Source organism: Bombina bombina, chromosome 5 (assembly GCF_027579735.1).
Source record: "Bombina bombina isolate aBomBom1 chromosome 5, aBomBom1.pri, whole genome shotgun sequence".
NCBI classification, from domain to species: Eukaryota; Metazoa; Chordata; class Amphibia; order Anura; family Bombinatoridae; genus Bombina; species Bombina bombina.
This window is the reverse complement of record NC_069503.1, coordinates 393,599,752-393,622,128: the sequence shown is the minus strand read 5'-3', so window position 1 is coordinate 393,622,128 and position 22,377 is coordinate 393,599,752. Positions and strand designations below refer to the sequence as shown.

General features: G+C 38.5%; 1 protein-coding gene across 2 annotated transcripts in view; it reads right to left on the bottom strand.

Moving 5' to 3' along the window:
- LOC128660401 (ubiquitin-conjugating enzyme E2 E2) overlaps positions 1-22,377 on the bottom strand; it is a 746,956-nt gene that overhangs the window by 127,692 nt on the left and 596,887 nt on the right. The gene's annotated exons all lie outside the window — the stretch shown is intronic.

Genomic DNA, 22,377 nt, shown 5'->3' with positions numbered 1-22,377 from the left:
AAATTAACTTTTTCACTCTCAGCACATGGACAAATTTTTCCATAATTTGTCCAAGACTCCCTCTCCCGCCATGGCGGCTCGCAATAAGGATAGAAAACACAAAGGCAATTCAGAGAACACTAGTGACAGCCAAGCGACTGTATCAAATAGTTCTACAGTGCAGGAAGCAATAAATATTCAAAGCCTAGTTGTAAGTATCTCAGACGCTCTTTCCCCTAAATTTGATGCTCTGCAAACTGAAATTAAGCAAGATATCTCTGTATTAACTCAGGAAGTACGACAATTTTCTAATAGATTACAAGAAGTTGAGCAGAGGGTGTCAGACCTTGAGGATTTGACAATGTCGCATAACTCTAAACTGGAAGGCCTAAATACTAAAATTCAAAAAGTCTATAGCAAGCTAGAAGACCTAGAAAATCGTTCTAGGAGAAATAATATTAGAATTATAGGACTCCCAGAAGAGCAACAATATGAAAATCTCTCCTCTTTCATATCTAAAACATTACCTAAAATTCTTAATATTCCATCTGACTACCAATCTATTATTGTTGAAAGAGCGCATAGACTTGGCCCATCTCGCACAGATATGAAAGGTGGAAAAAGGCCTAGACCAGTAATTGCGAGATTGTTAAATTTTCAGGATAAGACGGTCTTACTTCAACACTACCGCAAGTACCAGCCAATTAGTATTGGAGGGGTTTCAATCCTGATTTTTCAGGATTTTTCGGCTGATACAGCGTCAAAAAGAAAAGAACTAGTTCCTATATGTACTAAATTTATACAGCATGGCTATCGGGCCACCATAATTTACCCTTCTAAACTTAAAGTCACAGTAAATGAGATCACACACTGGTTTCAGGAAGCTCATAAAGCTGAAACTTTCTTTAATTCACTAGACCCACCTCCTTAATAAGAGTATAGTCTAAATATGTCAATCAATGAATAAATGAAATGCAGGTTCTAAATGGGGGATACCCCGTGACTCTCTATCAAGCGGGTCATGGGGCAAAGGGTGGGTATTCTCTGTGGGGTTTTGTTTTTTGGTTTTTTTTTTTTGTTGTTTTTTTTTTTTTTCCTTTTTTTCTTTTCTCTCCCCTCTCTCCCTCTCTCCCTCCTCCTCTCCCTCTTGTTTTATAAAAGGTAACGATGGTAGATAAATACAAAGTAGTCTCTTGGAATGTGGGAGGTATCTCAACACCTACTAAGAGAAAGGCTATTCTTGCTCAGTTACAGAAAACACAAACAGACATAGGTTTTATACAAGAAACACACCTAAGTACAGAGGAATCTTTAAAATTAAGAGCCTCATGGGTTAAGGAAGTTTATTTTGCACCCAGTGTGAGAAGGAAAAGGGGAGTAGCTATACTAATAGGGAAGAAAATTGATTTGGTGGTTATCCACTCTGAGGCCGATCCTGGGGGAAGGTATGTTCTATTAAAGATTAAAATTGCCCATAAGGTTTATACACTCTGTAATGTATACGGCCCCAATGTCTTTGATCCTGAATTCTGGGATACCCTTCAGTCTAAGCTTATTGTATATGCCACCGGGCATTTAATTATCGGGGGGGATTTCAATATGGCATGACAATGTCCAATAGATAGATTGAGATGTAATACCAAACGGCTGAAACAAAAAAAAGACAATCTGGAATCTAAGATGCTTAAGAAAATTATGCAGAACTTAGGAGTACGAGATATTTGGCGGGCACAAAACCTTGATGTTCAGAAATACACTTGCTTTTCCAAAGCCCACAAAACTCTTTCACGCATTGATATGTTCTTGATTGATGAACATATACCTATCACTCAGGTCAAATCTGAAATAGCTCAGATTACACTATCAGATCATGGTCCTATCTCCCTTGAACTCCATAATATGCATTCACAACCTACCCCATCTCGTTTCCTATTTCCTTATTTTTTGACGCCTGATTTTAAGTTAAAAAATTGGCTCAAAAGTAAATTTGAGGAATACGTGCATTTTAACAGCGAATATCTAGATCGTCCCGATATATTTTGGGAGGCTGCAAAAGCAGTGATGCGGGGGGAGATTATAGCTTACAGGGCCGCGCTTTTGAAAAAGATGAGATTTAGAGAGAAGGAAGTAGGTAAATTTTTGATTAATTCATATAATCAATTTCTCATGAATAAAACTCCTTCAAATTGGGCAAAATATGTTCGCGCTAAAAATGAAAGGGACACATTTATATTGCAACAAGAGGCCCAAAAGGAACTGAAACTTCAGGCCAAAATGTATAGGTTTGGCAATAAATCTGGTAGAATGCTGGCTAAATTAGTAAAAAATGAGAAAAAGCAGTCAAGTATTGAACAACTTCAATATAAAGGGAAATTATTGCTAAAATCTGAAGATATTTCACAGGCATTATTTGAATATTTTCAAGAGCTTTATGCATCCAAATCATATGACACAATGAACTCTGATGAGTTCTGGAGTAAAATTATTTGCCCCACACTATCAGCAGAATCTGCCGACACCTTAAATTCTCCCATTACTATAGAAGAAGTTGAGAAAGTGATTACTAAATTATCTTCAAATAAAGCAGCTGGTCCAGATGGGCTTCCTAGTGAATTCTATAAAATATTATCCGCGGAAAGTGCCCCTTTGCTGTGTAATCTTTTCAATAATTTTTACATAAATGCTAAACCTGTTCCATCTTCCTTCGCTGCGTCTTTCACGACTTTAATACTTAAGCCTGGCAAAGATCCTAAATGTAAGGAATCATATAGGCCAATAGCCCTTTTGAATTCAGATTACAAAATTTTAACTACAATATTGGCATCTAGACTTCAGGGGGCACTAGGCAAAATCATTCACTCTGATCAAGCAGGGTTTTTAAACAAACGCAATTCCTCTGCAAAAATTAGAGAGTTACTGGTTGTTGCGGAGTATTTTGGGAATTTATCGGGCTCAGGGGAGCGGGGAGAGGGCACCCCTGACCTTGCTATTCTATCTATTGATGCTGAAAAGGCTTTTGATTCTATCATTCATAAACACATAATAAATTCATTAATGCAATTTGGTATTAGAGGTAAGTTCTCTAAATTTGTAGAGAATTTATATAGCCAGCCCTCTACAAGACTCATAGTAAACAATAATCTCACACTTGATATATTACTGGGTAGGGGGACGCGTCAGGGGTGTCCCCTCTCCCCGCTTCTCTTTGATGTTTCCATTGAACCCCTAGCAATCTGGATAAGACAATTTCTTGAGGGTATAAAAATACATAATTACGAGATAAAAATTGGATTATATGCAGATGACTTGCTTTTGTATGTGGCTAACACTAAAGTGAATATTCCCAAGCTGATTTACATAATGGATCACTTTGGATCCTTCTCTGGATATAAAGTGAACTTGACAAAATCGGAAATATTCTGGCTTAGGAAGAACGCTACATCTCTTTTAAATATACCTTTCCGGGAGGTCACGGACTCTTTTAAGTATCTGGGGATCTGTATTCCGGTTAACTCTTCAGATTTATATAATTTTAACATTCCACCAATATTGAAAATTATTAGAGATAAACTTAAGTCATGGCAGAACTTACCTATATCAATTTCTGGTAGAATCGCACTATTTAAAATGGTTCTTCTCCCAAAGTTGCTTTACATTCTTCAAAACACTCCGATAATTTTATTAGAAAAAGATATTCGTACACTTAACAGTTCACTTATACAGTTTTTGTGGCAGGGGAAAAGATCAAAGATTTCCCTTATCAAATTGTCAATTTCAAAGGAATATGGTGGACTTGCACTACCAGATCTAAGGCTTTATAATCTTTGCTTCTTGGCACGGATAGCAATTGACTGGATTTTATCCAATAATTATGTCTTAAATAATGAACTTGAAACAGACGTTTGCACCCCGTACCTCCCAATAGCATTATTACACTCTGTAACAAAAGAAGTACCTGCGGAAATTAAGAAACTGAAAACAATCTTTAACCCACTTAAGGCATGGCATAAAATCGCCAACCTCCTATCAATTAATGCTAAGGCTTCCTCTTATCTGCCCTTAAGAGGAAATCCGAAATTTCAAGCAGGCCTTAACTCGGCTGTCTTTAAAGGATGGCACAATGCTGGCCTGAGTAAAGTTTATCAAATAATAGATGGGAATAGGGGATGCATTAAAACGTTTCAGGAATTAAAAACGGAATTTAATCTATCTAACAAAGATTTCTTTGCTTATCTACAGGCAAGGCATTTTGTCTCGGAAATAACTAAGGAAAGGGGCTGGAGCTGGGGACTAGGAAAACTGGAAGACTGGCTTGTTTTAGCCAGGAATGGACATATGTCCATAGCTCCTTGTTATCATTACCTTAATGCTAGTAAAGGTCTTCCAATTTTATCCAAAATGGCAGCGGATTGGAATATATTAATCCCTCAGGGCAATGTTGAACCAAAGCTGCTTCAATTATCATTAAATAAAATTGCTCAGACCACACTTTCCGCTACCTGGCGTGAATCACAGGTTAAACTTCTTCACAGAGCTTACTTTACACCTGGGAGGGGCCTCAGATGTGGCAATTTTGGATTTAATAAGTGCCCCAAATGTGCATATCCTGCAGCAGACTTATCGCATATGTTCTGGGCATGTCCTAAAATAAGAAACTTTTGGCTCAAGCTAGAATACTGGCTAAAAACTGTTTTAAAGATAGCTCCTGTGACTTTAACATTTTTTCAAATAGTATTTTGTGTAAATGGGGGACCTGGTAAGCAAGTTAATGAAAAAGTAGTAATTTCTTCTATTCTGGCTACCAGGTATCTAATTTGCAAAAAATGGAAAAGTCGAGCACTTCCAAGTATTGTTGAAGTAAAGAACTGCATGAAAAAACAATGCATACTTGAGCAAAGAGATACAAATATAGACAATGAACAAGATATTAGGAAATTTTTTAGCGAATGGGCAATATTTTTAAAGATATTTCCCACTACTGAAATAAATCATATAATTTTTCCATTTCGACACTCAGAAACAGTCCTGCTAGGAAACTGGTAGGTGGTTGAAGGGAGATGTGGAGGGAGACTGGGTAAAGGGGGTTTCCCTTTCCCCCCTTTTTTTTTTTTTTGTTGTTTTGTTTTGTTCTGTCTTGTGTTTGTTTGTTTGTTGATTTGTTTTGTTGTTTATTTGTTGGTTTTAGTTGTTTTTTTTGAGAATAAAACAAAAAGCACCAACAGAGTATATTTACATAATTAACAGAGGTTAGTTTTTTCCAGATTTGGATTGGTCTTTTCATTTCTTTTATTTGTTTGTCTATGTGAATATACATTATGCAGGTATTATTACTATTTTTGTTTTTTAAGGCCTCTTTTACGGCTTGGAATGGATAAGCCAATGATGTGTTTGTATTATATTTACTCTGTTGGATTATAAATAAAGAATTAAAAAAAAAAAATGGCATGTTCTATCTGAATAATGAAAGTTTAATTTTGATTGAGTGTCCCTTTAAGGGTGTATTGGGTGGGTTTTATTTTTAGGTTAGGGCTTTGGGCCGCAAAAGAGCTAACTGCCATTTTAAGGGCAATGCTCATCCAAATGCCCTTTTAAGGGCAATGGGGAGCTTAGGTTTTTAAAGTTAGTTTGTTATTTGGGGGGTTGGTTGTGTTGGTGGTGGGTTTTAATGTTGGGGGGGTTGTTTGTATTTTTTTTTTATAGGTAAAAGAGCTGATTACTTTGGGGCAATGCCCCGCAAAAGGCCCTTTTAAAGGCTATTGATAGTTTAGTTTAGGTTTTTATTTTTTTTTATTTTGATAGGGCTATTAGATTAGGTGTAATTAGTTTAAAGATCTGTAATTTGTTTTTTATTTTCTGTAATTTAGCTAATTTAATTTATTTAATTTAGTTAATTTATTTAATTGTAGTGTAGTGTTACGTGTTATTGTAACTTAGGTTAGGTTATATTTTACAGGTAAATTTGTCTTTATTTTAGTGTTTGCTATGCGGGAGTGCGGTGGTTTAGGGGTTAATATGTTTATTCTCGTTAATAAGTGTAAGATTAGGGGTGTTTAGACTCGGGGTTAATGTTAGGCTGTTAGGTGTAAACATAACTTTTATTTTCCCATAGGAATTAATGGGGCTGCGTTACTGAGTTTTACGCTGCTTTTTTGCAGGTGTTAAGACTTTTTCTCAGCCCGCTCTCCCCGTTGATTCCTATGGGGAAAACGTGCACGAGCACGTACGACCAGCTCACCACTGACTTAAGCAGCGCTGGTATTGGAGTGCGGTATGGAGCTCAATTTTGCTCTAAGCTCACTTCTTGTCTTTTAACAGCGGGTTTATAAAAACCCATAATACCAGCGCTGCATGCAAGTGAGCGGTGAGAGAAAACGGCTCATTAGCACCGCATAGCACCTAATGCAAAACTCGTAATCTGGCCGTATGTATTTTTTTTTTTAACCACAGGGTGCTTGAACAGTGCTATGGATTCCAAGGTGCTCTGGGCTATTGAGGTTATTTCTGTACTTTTGATACCCAAAAGTCCCAAAGTACAGCTTAATTAAGTTACATTTGAAGCAGATAATCAATTTGAATTTTAGAAAGGCCAATTTTAGCTTGAGAGCGGTTTATCTAGCTATACAGGGCTCTGGAAAAACACCTATATTAGAATATAATGCTCACCCCCAAAGTTTTTTTGTGTAATTTCTCTCTGTTCTGGTGAGTTTGTGATCATCGGCACCCAAGCCTCTTATATAACGTGGCAAATCTGTGAGATATAAAGGTATTTATATGTGAATACAAACAACATATCTGCATGAAAATGTTTTATGAACTGCTTCCATGTTAAATTTGTATTTACAAATCTCTTTTTATTTAGCCTTAACTGCTAAAACACAATTATATTCACAAACATTAAATAGGTTTTACTTCAAATAAACAATCGTAATTGCATATTTATTGAAGCATTTATCAATGACAATTCATTAACTTCCTTTTAGAGAGAGTTCATTATAAATACTACACTGCATTACTAATGTGTTACATTAATAATATCAATATGTATCTTTTATCTACTTATATACCATAATTTGCAATGAAAAATCATATCATTATGCCTTATGATCTATTCCTATTTATAAGAGATTTACAGACACATTCATTTTGCTGTCATGGCCTTTTGGATGTAATGAATGCTGGAGAACGCATTACAGATGTAAATTGAATTTAAAAAGAAAAGCCTGCTGGGTATCCCTGCATTACTGGAGAGTATGTGCTGTTCTGTACCGCTAATGTACTAGATGGGGTTATACAGACTTTGTTCCCCCCACAGATAATTATTTGGAAAAAAATATATAATAAAATATTAAGTTATTTGAGTGGATCTGGATCAACACTTATAAATAAGTTCATATATTTGTGAAAATTTGTCAGTACATTTTTTAGCAATACATTGCTTATTGGGCACGTATTGTTTTGTAGCATTACTTCTGTTTCTGATTTCCCTCTACATATGTACATTAAAGGGCCATAATAGTTGAAAAAATGATGTGCTCTAATCCTTTAGAACATGTAATTTTGAAACTGTTGACCCTGCTCTACTGAGTGTTTAACCCCCTCAAAGAGTTAAACACACAGTAGAAATGCTGCTCGGGACCTGAGATGCACTGATGGTCCTGAGTAGAATCCGCCCAATCAGCAGTGCTACTTGCACATCTGAGTTGTACGACTAGCACTGCTAATTGGATTAGCAATGGGTTCCGCTCTGGAACAGCAGTTCACTGTGGGTCCCAAGGGGCACTTCAGTTTGTTTAACCGTTTGCTGTGGATGGAGATTTAATATCAAAATGCATATTTTTTTAAGTACATATAATTAAAATACAAAGCTAATCTTACAAAGAAAGGTGCCTAAAGGGATATCAAACTAATTATATGAATAGTATTAATACATATTACTTAAAGGGACAGTATACACCAATTTTCATATAACTGCATGTAGTAGACACTACTATAAAGAATAATATGCAGAGATACTTATATAAAAATCCAGTAGAAAAAAAAAACGCTACTTAGAAGCTCCTAATTTAGCTAGAACACCCACTTTAATTGGGAAACAACAGACACTCCCCCTCCGCCTTCCTCTGCTTAAGAAAAGACTATTTACACAAACATGAGCAAGCTGGAGTAGGTATACGTCGGTATTCTTCTAAAACTTTGGGGCTTGGTTAGGAGTCTGAAAATCAGAGCAATGTTATTTAAAAATAAGCAAAACTATACATTTAAAAAAAAAAAACCTGTATGGGCTATATAAATGGATCATCTACAAAACATTTATGCAAAGAAAAATCGAGAGTATAATGTCCCTTTAAAAACAAAATTTATGCTTACCTGATAAATTTATTTAATAATTTAAATAAACGTTATCAATTACTAGTGAGAATATCACTCCTGGCCAGCAGGGGAGGCAAAGAGCACCACAGCAAAGCTGTTAAGTGTCACTCCACTACCCATAATCCCCAGTCATTCGACTGAAAGGAAAATGGAAAAAAGGAATAACACAAAGGTGTAGAGGTGCCTGAGGTTTAGTAAAAAAATAACGGTCTTAAATTTAAGGGTGGGGTCGTGGACTCTCCATATCCGGAAATAAATAAATTTATCAGGTAATCATCAATTTTATTTTCTTTCTTTGATATGGAGAGTCCACAACATCATCAATTACTAGTGGGAACCAATACCCAAGCTAGAGGACACAGATGACTAGGGAGGGGTAACAAGACAGGAAGACCTAAACAAGAAGGCACCACCGCTTGAAGAACCTTTCTCCCAAAAGAAGCCTCAGCCGATGCAAAAGAATCAAATTTGTAAAATTCGGAAAAAGTATGCAGAGAGGACCAAGTTGCAGCCTTGCAAATCTGTTCCACAGAAGCTTCATTTCAAAAACCCAAGAAAAGGAGACAAAACCTTCCTAGATAACAACTTAATATCTATGGAATGCATTGGCTCAAACGGAGCCTGCTGCAAAACTTGAAGAAAAAGGATAAGGCTCCAAGGAGGAGCAACAGACTTAAACACAGGCCTGATTCTGACCAAGGCCTGACAAAAAGATTGAACATCTGTCACATCCGCCAGATGTTTGAACAACAAATCTGACCCTTCAGAGAACAGACTTACAATCCCTTCTCCAGAACTTCCTGGAGAAAAGACAAAATCCTAGGAATCCTGACCCTACTCCAAGAGTAGCCCTTGGATTCACACCAATAAAGGTATTTACGCCATACCTTATGGTAAATCCTTCTAGTAATAGGCCTGCGAGCCTGAATCAAGGTCTCAATGACCGACTCAGAAAAGCCACGCTTAGACAGAACAAGCGTCCAATCCCAGTGCAGTCTGCTTCAGAGAAACGAGATTTGGAAGAAAGAATGGACCCCGAGTTTGAAGGTCCTTCAGAGGAAACCTCCAAGGTGGAAGAGATGACATCTTCACTAGATCTGCATACCAGAACCTGTGAGGCCATGCATGAGCTATTGGAATTACCAATGCTCTCTCCTGTCTGATACGAGCAATGACTCGTGGAAGGAGAGCAAACAGAGGCAACAGACATGCTAGATTGAAATCCCAACGAACCGCCAGAGCATCTATCAGGGTGGCCTGCGGATCTCTTGACCTTGAATCATCCCTTGGAAGCTTGGCGTTCTGCAGAGACGCCATTCAACTCCAGCACACCCCATTTGATGGTTAACCTGGAGAACACCTCTGAATGGAAAGCCCACTACCCGGGAGGAAAACGTCTGTCTGCTCAGGAAATTTGCTTCCCAGTAGTCCACTCCTGGAATATGGATGGCAGACAGCAACTGTGAGCTTCCTCCCACCGAACAATCCGAGCTACCTCCTTCATGGCTAAGGAACTCCGAGTTCCTCCCTGGTGGTTGATGTAAGCCACAGAGGTGATGTCATACGACTGGAACCTGATAAACCAGGTTAAGGACAACTGAGGCCAAGCCATCAGAGCATTGTAAATCGCTCTCAACTCCAAGATGTTTATGGGGAGAGCAGACTCCTCCCGAGTCCATAGTCCCTGCGCCTTTAACAAGTACAAGATTGCTCCCCAGCCGGCTAGCATCCGTGGTCACAAACACCCAGGAAGGTCTCTGGAAGCATGTGCCCTGAGACAGATGCTCCTGAGAAGGCCACCACGGGAGAGATATTCTTTTGTCGACTGTCTAGATCTATCCTCTGAGACAGATCCGAATAAGCTCCGCTCCATTGCCTGAGCATGCATAACTGCAGAGCTCTCAAATGGAATCGAGCAAAGGGAATGATGTCCATGGAAGCGATCATCAGACCAATAACCTCCATACATAGAGCCACTGATGGCCGAAGAGTAGACTGCAGAGAGAGGCAAGAAGAAAGAATCTGATTTTCTGACCTCTGTCAGATTTTTTTTTTTATCGATAGGAAATCTATTAAGATCCTTAAGAAAACTACCCTTGTAGCTTCGAGGTAAGGCGCTACTGCAATTCCCCAAGACCTGATCACTGCCAAGAGACCCCCCAGAACCCTTGAGGAACTTCTGGGAGTTGTAGCAAGGCAAAACGGAAGAGCCACAAACTGAAAGTGTTTGTCTAGAAATGGGAATCTCAGGAACTAGCGATGATCCCTGTGGATGGGAACATGAAGATACGCATTCTTCAGGTCTACGGTAGTCATGAACTGACCCTCTTAGACCAAAGGAAGAATGGAATGAATGATTTACATTGTGAAGGATGGTACCCAGAGAAACTTGTTGAGACACTTTAGGTCTAGAATGGGTCGAAAAGTTCCCTCTTTTTTGAGAACCATGAACAGGGTTGAATAGAATCCTAGACCCTGTTCCCTAACGGGAACAATCACTCCCAAGAAAGAAGATTCCGAACACAGTTCAGAAATGCCTCTATATTTACCGGATCGGCAGATAAACTTGAGAGGTGAAATCTGCCCTTGGGAGGAAGAGAATTGAATTCTATTTTGTAACCCTGAGACACTATGTCCACAGCCCTAGGATCTGGGACATCTTGTATCCATGCTTGATAAAACAGGGAGAATCTGCTCTCGACTTAATCCGATCCCGGATCGTGGGCAAACCCCTAATGCCAATTTAGACTCAGCTGCAGGTTTCTTAGATTGCTTCCCCTTGTTCCAAGACCGATTGGGTTTCCAAGAAGACTTGGACTGTTCCTGCTTGGAAGAGGGAGAGGAAGACTTTCCTTTGAAGGTACGAAAGGAACGGAAATTACTTTGACAACCTTTAGGTCAATTCTTCTGGTCTTGTGGTAGAATAGACCCTTTTCTACCCTTAAATATCAGAAATTATTTCTGCCAGACCAGGTCCAAACAAGGTCTTACCCTTGTAAGGAAGCACCAGAAGCTTGGACTTAGAGGAAACATCCGCTGACCAAGATTTTAGCCACAACGCCCTGTGGGCTAGCACAGCAAAGCCAGATATATCTTGGCTCCCAATTTAATAACTCACATTGAAGCATCAGAAATAAAGGAATTGGCTAGCTTGAGAGCCTTTATTCTGTCTTGGATCTCCTCCCAGGAGTCTCTACCACAATTGAACCAGACAAGGCATCGCACCATAAGAAGCCGCACTTGACACAGAGGCAATGCAAAGTGCAGGTTACCATTGAAGACCTTGATGAACATACATCTTATCCATTGGATCCTTAATAGAGCAGCTATCCTCTATAAGGATAGTAGTTCTCTTAATAAAAATAAAAAGTGAATGAATTAAAATTACAAAATATTTTTAAGAAAATATATATTGCAATTTAAGGATATGTGCGATCCGTGTGTTTTCTCCTTCCTCTCAGTAGATTAAGGGTTTCCTCCAAACCTCCAAAATAAAAACAAATACAATATAGTGCAATATGTTTGATGAAAAATATAATATTTACAACAGTGGTCCCTCCAGAGGGCTACTCACACTTTCAAGAGCCAACCAGGCTCTAGGTTCCGACGCACACCCGGTTTTATACTGCCAGGCTTCCAGTATAACTCCAAACGCAGACCGCTGCTTTAGTAAAATATATTTTTATTAAAATGTATATAAAATGTTAAAAAGCCACACAATATACTCTTACAATAATTCATCACTTTCTTAATTAATTTTATTTTTCTGTAATTTTTTTGTAGTTTTATTTTTCTCTAAACCCACTGCCTAAATGTGTTTTTATTTGTATTAGTTCCCTTTTTCTAAATGTTAACTTGTATGATATGATTAGTATAGGTTATTCATTAGAATTATTGCATATTCACCTAGAATAAGTAGTCCACTATTTTTGGGGAAGATAGCAAAATAGTTAGTATCCAGATACAATAACATTTCAATAATGCTGTATAAGTTTATGTCCATTTACATATACATAAGTTATGAATATACATGATGTAGTAAAACAAAATATCAATATAATTACATTCCTAAGTACTTAAAATAATCGTTCAACAACTGTATTCATATAGTATACATAAACTATGTATTGTAAACTATGTATTGTAAATAATTATGTACATATTCGCAAAGCAAAAAAAAAAAGTCGCAATTGCTACATAAATTATGTACCACTAATTTTTTACATTATCGGTAAAACAAAAGAACGCTTTAATATATTGATGCCTCTAATAATATAAAATAATTTTTGGGATTTATTGCACTTTTTCCTTGCTATAAATAACAACAGATATGATTTTAAGCTCATAAATATGAGTTAGAATCTTATAGTCCGTTAATGGTCTTCATAGATTTATTTTTAGTATGAACATTTTTGCCCAAATCAAAGATGGCGGACGGTACATTCCTATATGTGGAACGCTGTTGCCCTTATCAACGATGGCGGAAGGAACTTTAATGCAAAGAACTATGGATGGAAAAGGAATTGATGATTAGAACAAGCTGAAAGTATGTTACGTCTCCTCTGTCAAAGATAGTCTCATAGAGACAGAGTCTATAATGACACTTATGAATATAGTCCTGGAATTAGAGAAAGATAACTCTTTGGAAAATTGATTATCCAAACATGCTCTTGAAGAAACAACAATAGTATATTAGTATGATCTACTGCTAAATAGAGCCTATACCAAGATATCATCCAGGTAAAGAACCACCAAAATACCCTGACTCTTATTACAGACAAGAGCAATCTCAGAATTTATAGGAAGTAAAAGACTGGCGAGGAACAGCTGATTAATAAAAGGTAATCAGTCTGATTACAATAATGATTGCAAATAGGAATCATTAGTAAAAATTGTTACTGGCTCACAATTCAATTATGTGTCCCACTTGAAGTGACAGTATGGTCACAAGATAAATGTGCATGGTGCATTTAATTTTTAAGTAGCAGCATTTTAAAATATACTTCTATTAGCAAAACTGCTTCTAGTAAAAGGTATTACTGTTTTTTAGTGGCATACAAATATGTACCTATAAACATCATGCTTGCTCAGAGTCAGCAGTGACACAAATTAAAGGGATAGTAAACACCAAACATTTTATTTTTTAAAAAGATCCTTTATTTACCATTCCCTGGGTTTTCATAAAGCAACACGGTTATAGAAATATACTTTTTACCTCTGTAATTACCTTGTATCTAAGCTTCTGCAGACTGCCTCGTTAACTCAGATCGTTTGACAGACTTGCATTTCAGGCAATTAGTGCTGACTCTTAAATAACTTCATCTATATGAAACACATGAACTAATGACCTCTAGCTGTCAAAAACTGTCAAATGCTTTAAGATTAGAGGCAGCCTTCAAGGGCTTCGAAATTAGCATATAAGTCTACCTAGTTTTAGCTTTCAACTAAGAATACCAAGAGTACAAAGCAAACTTGATAAAAGAAAATTAGAAAGTTTTTAAAATTGCATTCCCTATCTGAATCATGAAAGTTTAATTTGGACTTTACTATCCCTTTAAAGGGACACTGAACACAATTTTTTTCTTTCGTGATTCAGATAGAGCATGCAATTTTAAGCAACTTTCTCATTTACTCCTATTATCAATTTTTCTTCGTTCTCTTGCTATCTTTATTTGAAAAAGAAGGCATCAGCTTTTTTTTATTTATTCAGACAGCACTTTTTTATTGGTGGATGAATTTATCCACCAATCAGCAAGAACAGCCCAGATTGTTCACCAAAAATGGCCCGGCATCTAAACTTACATTCTTGCATTTCAAATAAAGATAGAAAGAGAATGAAGAAAATTTGATTATGGGAGTAAATTAAAAAGTTGCTTAAAATTTCATGCTCTATCTGATTCACAAAAGAAAAATTTTGGGTTCAGTGTCCCTTTAAGTCTTGAAACATCAAATGTACAACACCAACAGCTCTCTGAGCACAAGAATGAAGTTTGCATACTGGTACACTGGCACTCACATCATATGTGCATAATGTTTACTAGAAGCAGTTTTGCTAATTGAAGTATATTGTAAAAATGATTCTATTTAAAAATCAAATGCAACATCTATCCCTTTAGCTAGTATAATACAATAGAGTCAAATTGTTAGTGAATGGATGTAAAAAGCAGCATCTCCTTTCAATAACATACAAGAGGGAGCTGCTTTTGTTAACATGAATTATGACTTGCAATGTTACCATGAAAAACCCAAGTCATTCACTAAATAGTGATAAGTTTACTTGAAAACAAAATTCAAAAAACACTGTTGGCTGAAGAAACTACTTATTTTTGCAATTAAAAAAAAAGAAAAAAGAGAAAATCATGCTTTAGAGAAAAAAATGTTTATGATTAGCTACATGATGTGTATAAATCATTGTAATTGTTACAATAAATTGCAATTAAAAACAACACACACAATTATCTTTAAATATAGATTTTAATTTACTAAAACAGTCTTATTTTTTATATTTTTTTGCACTATAGTCTAAACCAGGGGTCGACAATCTTTTTGGACCTCAGGGACCACTAAACTCACAATTTTGAATCTCGTGGACCACTAACATGATTTTTTAAAAAGGTAGAAACCTCTATAATGTATGTATTGTGTGTGTGTATATATATATATATATATATATATATATATATATATATATATATATATATATATATACACACACATATACTGTGCATAAGTAGTACATCCATAGATAAGTTTATATTATGCATATATTTACACATTTTTAAGAATTATTTTTTTGGAATTAAATAACTGAATGACAGATCTGAGAGAATACTTCCAAATGACAGATGAAGGGTGAGTGCCAACTTTTGAGCTGGAAACAGAGAGGCAGAAAGTGGGGAAAAAAGAATTATGTTTAAAAGGACCACAAGACTTCCAAGTTACCTGCCCAGTTAGGAATTATTCAAAACTACTTATGATCATGACATTGGAGTCAAAAATTAAGTTTATATCAGAAAGGGACTTTAAGCAGCCAATCAGAATGCTAGTCCCAAGACTTGCAAGAAGCATGCATCTGGCATGCCCAGGCACAGTCACCTTATTTACTGCCTCAGTTTAAGGAAGTTTTCTTCAGATTTTTACAGATATACTGCATCACTTTCAAGTAGCTTAGGATGACCCTCAACACATATCTCCCACTAGGTTTGCATTGCTGATAAGAAGCGAAAGGTTCATGGATCTAATGTGTTGGTTTTGCATGGAATGTTAACTTACTCAGACCTGGTTAACTCCCCTTCATTCTAAGCTTTAATGCACCCTTTGCTGTTTACTACTGAATACATCTATAACAAAGCAACTGTTCCTTTCTGTGATTTCATTGGCCATGGTGTGTAAAAGTGTGCTTTTATAGCTCATGCTCTTCAGTACTGAGGTTTTAAATCTAGGTTTAATTTAAAAAATATAGCAAACTTGAAATGTGGGCTACCAGGCTCCACATCGCATTGAAATGATAAAAAGTACAAATGTATGTCACAAAAGTGCTCAGAAATTAAATTCTAGTGAAGGCTTTTTCTCATTCCAGCACATTGTGGTGCTTGTCTCTGTAGTCAAGCTTTCCATATTTACTATTCTTCAATGTAATACTTTTATATTAGCGCCAACATTTAGCAGAGTGTAGGTCTCAGCTTCTCAGAATGTGAAATGCAAACAGCCCATGGGGATTTTTGCTATACATTTTAAGCAGTCTAGTATTTAGATATTTCATGAAATCACAGGGTTGTGACACAGAGAAAATAGCTTACGCTTGATATCATGCCTTGTCATTGCACTTTAGTTTGATTTTTGAAATGGTTAAATTAAAGGGACATAATGTAACCCAGTAAAATTCCATTTAGTCTCTTTATTAAATATATTTACAAGGTGAAACAAGACTTATTTTTTATTTATTTTTTAACTACAAAATGTATTACCCCAGTATTGACTCTGGATTGGCTGTGAGTAAATATGTAATTTGTATGGGTTGGAAACAATAAGAAACAATCGGCTAGATTAAGAGAGGTCCCAACGCAGCTTTTTAACGCCCGCTGGTATTACGAGTCTTGCAGGTACAGGTGTACCGCTCACTTTTTTGGCCAGACTCGAAAATACTACAAATCCACTTACGTCAAGTGCGTATCCTATTTTTATCAATGGGACTTGCATAGCGCCAGTTTTACGAGTCTTCCAAAAAGTTGAAGGGACACCTTCTTAGATGACGTCACTTAAAGGAACCTTCATTCGTCGGGTAGTCGTCGGCTAGGAAGGATGCTCCACGTCGGATGTCTTGAAGATGGACCCGCTCCGCGCCAGTTGGATGAAGATAGAAGATGCCGTCTGGATGAAGACTTCTGCCCGTCTGAAGGACCTCTTCTTCCCGGCTTGGATGAATACTTCTGCCCGTCTGGAGGACCACTTTGCCCGGCTTCATTGAGGACTTTGGCCCGGTTGGGTGAAGACTTCTCAAGGTAGGGTGATCTTCAAGGGGTTAGTGTTATGTTTTATTAAGGGGGTATTGGGTGTGTTTTAGAGTAGGGTTGGGTGTGTGGGGGGTGGGTTTTAATGTTGGGGGGTATTGTACTTTTATTTACAGGTAAAAGAGCTGATTACTTTGGGGCAATGCCCCACAAAAGGCCCTTTTAAGGGCTATTTGTAATTTAGAAAAAAGGGAGTGGACACAGCGCCAAATGAAGGCCTGGGGGTCAATATACACACAGAAGCTTAGAAAAAATAAAATACACTTTAATTTATTATAATAAAAATAAAACAAATAAAAGACCCTACTTCCCTGCTGGAAAAGTGGGTGGTAGAGGATGAAACAAAACACAAGTACCAATTTAAAGTATATACTTTGTGTAGCATCTATAGCCTAATATTGAAAACAAGTCCTTGATTAAAAAATGTCAAAATAACTGGCACATATTAAAAGCAAAATTAAGAAAAAAAGGGAGGCAGCTAATTACTGGTGACGATGTCCCAGTAAAGGCTGGATGTGATGGCTGGTTGGTACAGTGCAAGATTGTATAGCACAATAAGAAACAGCCTACAGTTATGGATCCATATCTGAGGGATGACCGCGGTGTACTGCTGTAAAAAAGGTGCTAATAGCGGAGTCCACATTCAAAAACAAAAAGCACAGTGCTCTCACAAAGTTGTGAGGTAATAACAAATAGCGATAAACAGGTTGAATAAAACAATTATATAAAATAAAAACACACAAATATCACAATGGTGGTGGAAAGATTCAAATAGAAATCAAATAAATGAAAGTCCACAAAATAATGAAAGTCCAAAAAAATAATAATAAAGTCCAAAAAATAATGAATCCAAAAAATGGTGTTCAACAAAGGATCGTGATAAAGGTTTGTTAGTGAAAGAAATATATTTTTTGTGGTGGAAAAAAGGTCCATTGAGGACCGAAACGCGTAGACCCATTGGTAAGCATCTTTTCAATATTTCTGAGTATGTGTAAATTGTGCTACGCTATGTTTTATTTTTGATTTTAGGAATCGACCAGTACATCATAGGAGCAGCCTAGTTCCATCAAGGATTCATTTGGATCCAAGGTCTCCATTTCTCTAACACTTTCAGATTTGGAGTATTTATACATTTGAGCATTTTTTGCAATTGGATACAACGTGACTGTTAATTCTTCACTGACACTATTTGTTTCACTAACATTTTTGTATTTCAACAACCTTTTTTATTCATATCACGATTCTTTGTTGAACAGCATTTCTTTGGATTCACCATTTGACATTATTTGTTTCACTGACATTTTTGAATTTATATTTTTTCCACCACAAAAAATATATTTCTTTCACTAACAAACCTTTATCACGATCCTTTGTTGAACACCATTTTTTGGATTAATTATTTTTTGGACTTTATTATTATTTTTTTGGACTTTCATTATTTTGTGGACTTTCATTTATTGGATTTCTATTTGAATCTTTCCACCACCATTGTGATATTTGTGTGTTTTTATTTTATATAATTGTTTTATACAACCTGTTTATCGCTATTTGTTATTACCTCACAACTTTGTGAGAGCACTGTGCTTTTTGGTTTTTGTTTTTGAGTGCGGACTCCGCTATTAGCACCTTTTTTACAGCAGTACACCGCGGTCATCCCTCCGATATGGATCCATAACTGTAGGCTGTTTCTTATTGTGCTATACAATCTTGCACTGTACCAACCAGCCATCACATCCAGCCTTTACTGGGACATCGTCACCAGTAATTAGCTGCCTCCCTTTTTTTCTTTATTTTTCTTAATTTTGCTTTTAATATGTGCCAGTTATTTTGACATTTTTTAATCAAGGACTTGTTTTCAATATTAGGCTATAGATGTTACACAAAGTATAGACTTTAAATTGGTACTTGTGTTTTGTTTCATCCTCTACCACCCACTTTTCCTGCAGGGAAGTAGGGTCTTTTATTTGTTTTATTTTTATTGTAATAAATTAAAGTGTATTTTATTTTTTCTAAGCTTCTGTGTGTATATTGACCCCCAGGCCTTCATTTGGCGCTGTGTCCACTCCCTTTTTTCTTAATTCTTTCCCTTTGGGGGCTGGTTAGACCCTCTCTGTGCACCACAGCATAGGGGTCATCTCAGCGCTGGATTACCACATATACATTCTGTACTATTTGTAATTTAGTATAGGGTAGGGCTTTTTATTATTTTGGGGGGCTTTTATATTTTATTAGGGGGATTAGATTAGGTGTAATTAGTTTTAAAAACTTGCAATTATTTTATTATTTTCTGCAATTTAGTGTTTTTTTTTCCGTACTTTAGATAATTGTATTTAATTGTATTTAATTGTAGTTAATTTAGGGAATTAATTTAATTGTAGTGTAGTGTTAGGTGTTATTGTAACTTAGGTTATGTTTTATTTTACAGGTAAATTTGTCTTTAACTAGGTAGCTATTAAATAGTTAATAACTATTTAATAACTATTGTACCTAGTTAAAATAAATACTAAGTTGCCTGTAAAATAAAAAAAATCCTAAAATAGCTACAATGTAACTATTAGTTATATTGTAGCTATCTTAGGGTTTATTTTATAGGTAAGTATTTAGTTTTAAATAGGAATAATTTAATTAATTGTAGTAATTTTATTTAGATTTATTTAAATTATATTTAAGTTAGGGGGTTTTAGGGTTAGGGTTAGACTTAGGGGTTAATAACTTTATTATAGTGGCGGCGACGTTGGGGGCGGCAGATTAGGGGTTAATAAGTGTAGGTAGGTGGCGGCCGCAGATTAGGGGTTAATAAGTGTAGGTAGGTGGCGGCGACATTTGGGGCGGCAGAGTAGGGGTTAATAAATAAAAAAATGTAGGGTTCAGCGATGTTGGGGGCAGCAGATTAGGGGTTAATATTATAATGTAGGTGTCGGCGATGTCGGGGGCGGCAGATTACTGGTTAATAAGTGTAAGATTAGGGGTGTTTAGACTTGGGGTTCATGTTAGGGTGTTAGGTGTAGACATAACTTTTATTTCCCCATAGGAATCAATGGGGCTGCGTTAGGAGCTAAACGCTGCTTTTTTGCAGGTGTTAGTTTTTTTTTCAAGCTGGTTCTCCCCCATTGATTCCTATGGGAAAATCGTGCACAAGCACGTTTAGCCAGCTCACCGCTACCGTAAGCATCGCTGGTATTGAGGTGAGATGTGGAGCTAAATTTTGCTCTCCGCTCACTTTTCTGCGGCTAACGCCGGGTTTGTAAAAACCCGTAATACCAGCGCTGTCTGTAGGTGAGCATAAACTGCTTGTTAGCACCGCAGCCCTGTTAATGCAAAACTCGTAATCTAGGTTGTCACGGATACTGGGCTTCAGGGGCTGAACCCTTGCCCCTTGTCACGGACACCAGACAGCTAAGGCTACCCCCCCCCCCCCACACACACCCCTACAATCTCACCCTTGTTGTTTCTTAGTGATTTCGGGCTCCTCAGAGCAACCACCATCTCTGGAGACTGTTTGCTTTGTGTTCCCTCCTAGGATGGCCGGGCTCCTGGAACTCCCGGTCGGCCGCCTCACAAAGGACACCCGCCTAACCCCTCTCAGGCTGGCCAGGCACCTGGAACTCCCAGTCGGCCACAGGACAGCAGAACATCCGCTAACTTTACCCCTGGTCGCTCCAGCAGCCCTTTGCCCCAGAGCTCCGCTCTTTTGGGGATTGGTAGCCCCTAGGGAGGACAAGAGCTGAGGTAATTATGGGAGGGGAGCTGGTTTGGGAACTGGGGGTTTTGGACACCCCTAAACCATAACTTCAACGGACTGTAACTCCGGTTCCCGGATTTTTGGACTGTGGCATCTGGGGATCGAGAACTTTAAAATGACACCCTGGAAGTGCCGCCGCTCCCCCGGGATCACCCTAAAACCGCTACCCCTGTGTCCTGGGATTCTGTGTGACTGTGGCTGCTATGGAGGTGCCATCAGTCTGGAGGGGCAGAAATGGCGGGAAAATTGTGGGATTGTCCTTTGTGTTATCAAGATGAGCTGTGTGTATAAAAGGAGTGTATGTTTTACAATAAAATCAGTTCTATTTTTCACCTGAATGCTAGTCTGTCTAGTTATTTGGGTGGGCTCCAGCTAAAATCACTTTCCTGGCCTACTTAGCCACTTGTTCCAGGCAGAGAAAGGACCCGGTCGACGGCGCTACCCAGTCGGGGTAGCGGGGTATCCGTCACATTGGTTGGCAGCGGTGGGATGCTTCCTTCTACCTGGAACGTCCAAACCACCAACTGAAGATCTTGCCGTATGGAGCAGTACCATGGGCTCCAGAAGGAAGAATTGAGAACGTTGCTGCAGACTAGAGGGAAAGTCGCCGGCAACAAGACAAAGGCAGTGCTAGTAGCCGAACTGATGGAGGACGATCGGGCTAGCGAACAGGCTGGTGGGTCGGACAGCGACCAAAGTGGAGGACAGCCCAGTACAGCCTCCACTCCAGGGACTACGACATCCGACAAACAGCGGCAGGTACAGTGGCAACTGGCTCTTTGGACCTAACCCCCCCGAGGAGATCATTACTCGGATAGTGACTGATGCCAACAAGATACACATGTTGGAGCTTCAGAAGTCTATAGGGGAGGTCATGCCGGATCCCCTGGGCCCCCCTTCCCGGCCCAAGAAACTACCTCACGGTGCTTTCCAAACCTTCCAGGATGATGGGAGCGAGGATATCGACTGCTACCTACAGCTGTTCGAGACCCAGTGCCGGATGCATGGGGTCACTAATGCCGATAGGGTTACTATCTTAATTGGGAAACTATCCGGTAGGGCCCTGGAGGCTTTCCACACTGTCCCTCCAAAGATCAAGGCAACTATGACCGGGTGAAGGAGTGCATCCTTGTTCGGTATGGACTCACCCCGGAGGCTCACCGGCTAAAATTCAGGGGACTACACAGACAAGAGGAGCAACCTATACCGAGTTTGGCCATCGCTTAGCTAGATCCTTGAACTCCTGGGTTACTGGGTGCCACATCACCACCCTAGATGAAGCTGTTCAATTCATCCACCTGGAGCAGTTCTACAACCGCACCCCAGCAGAGATAAGGGACTGGGTAAAAGACAAGGGACCCAGAACAGCTGACCAAGCCGACGCACTGGCGGATCAGTATGTGGATGCCCGGCGCCAGGCGGCCACAGACCCCCGGCCAGCAACCCGCTCCACTCCAGTCCCAGCTCGACCCCTAACGGTCTTTCGGCAGCCACAGACCCGGCCGCCCCCTGTTTACCCGGCCGGGAGCAGCAATTCCTGGGGGTGTTATGGGTGTGGACACCCCGGACATGTTATATGGAACTGCAAAGCCAGACAACGAAACCCCCCAGATGCCAAGGAACCCTGCCTCAACTCGTGGGGGTCTCCTCAAGCCCGCACCTATCAGGCCGCTGCCCAATGTGCCCATACCGCGAGCTCCGACCCCTATGCTGAGTGGATAGGAGAAGTGGGTGTCTTGCACCATGTCAGCTCAATGGACCAAGACAACCGACAAC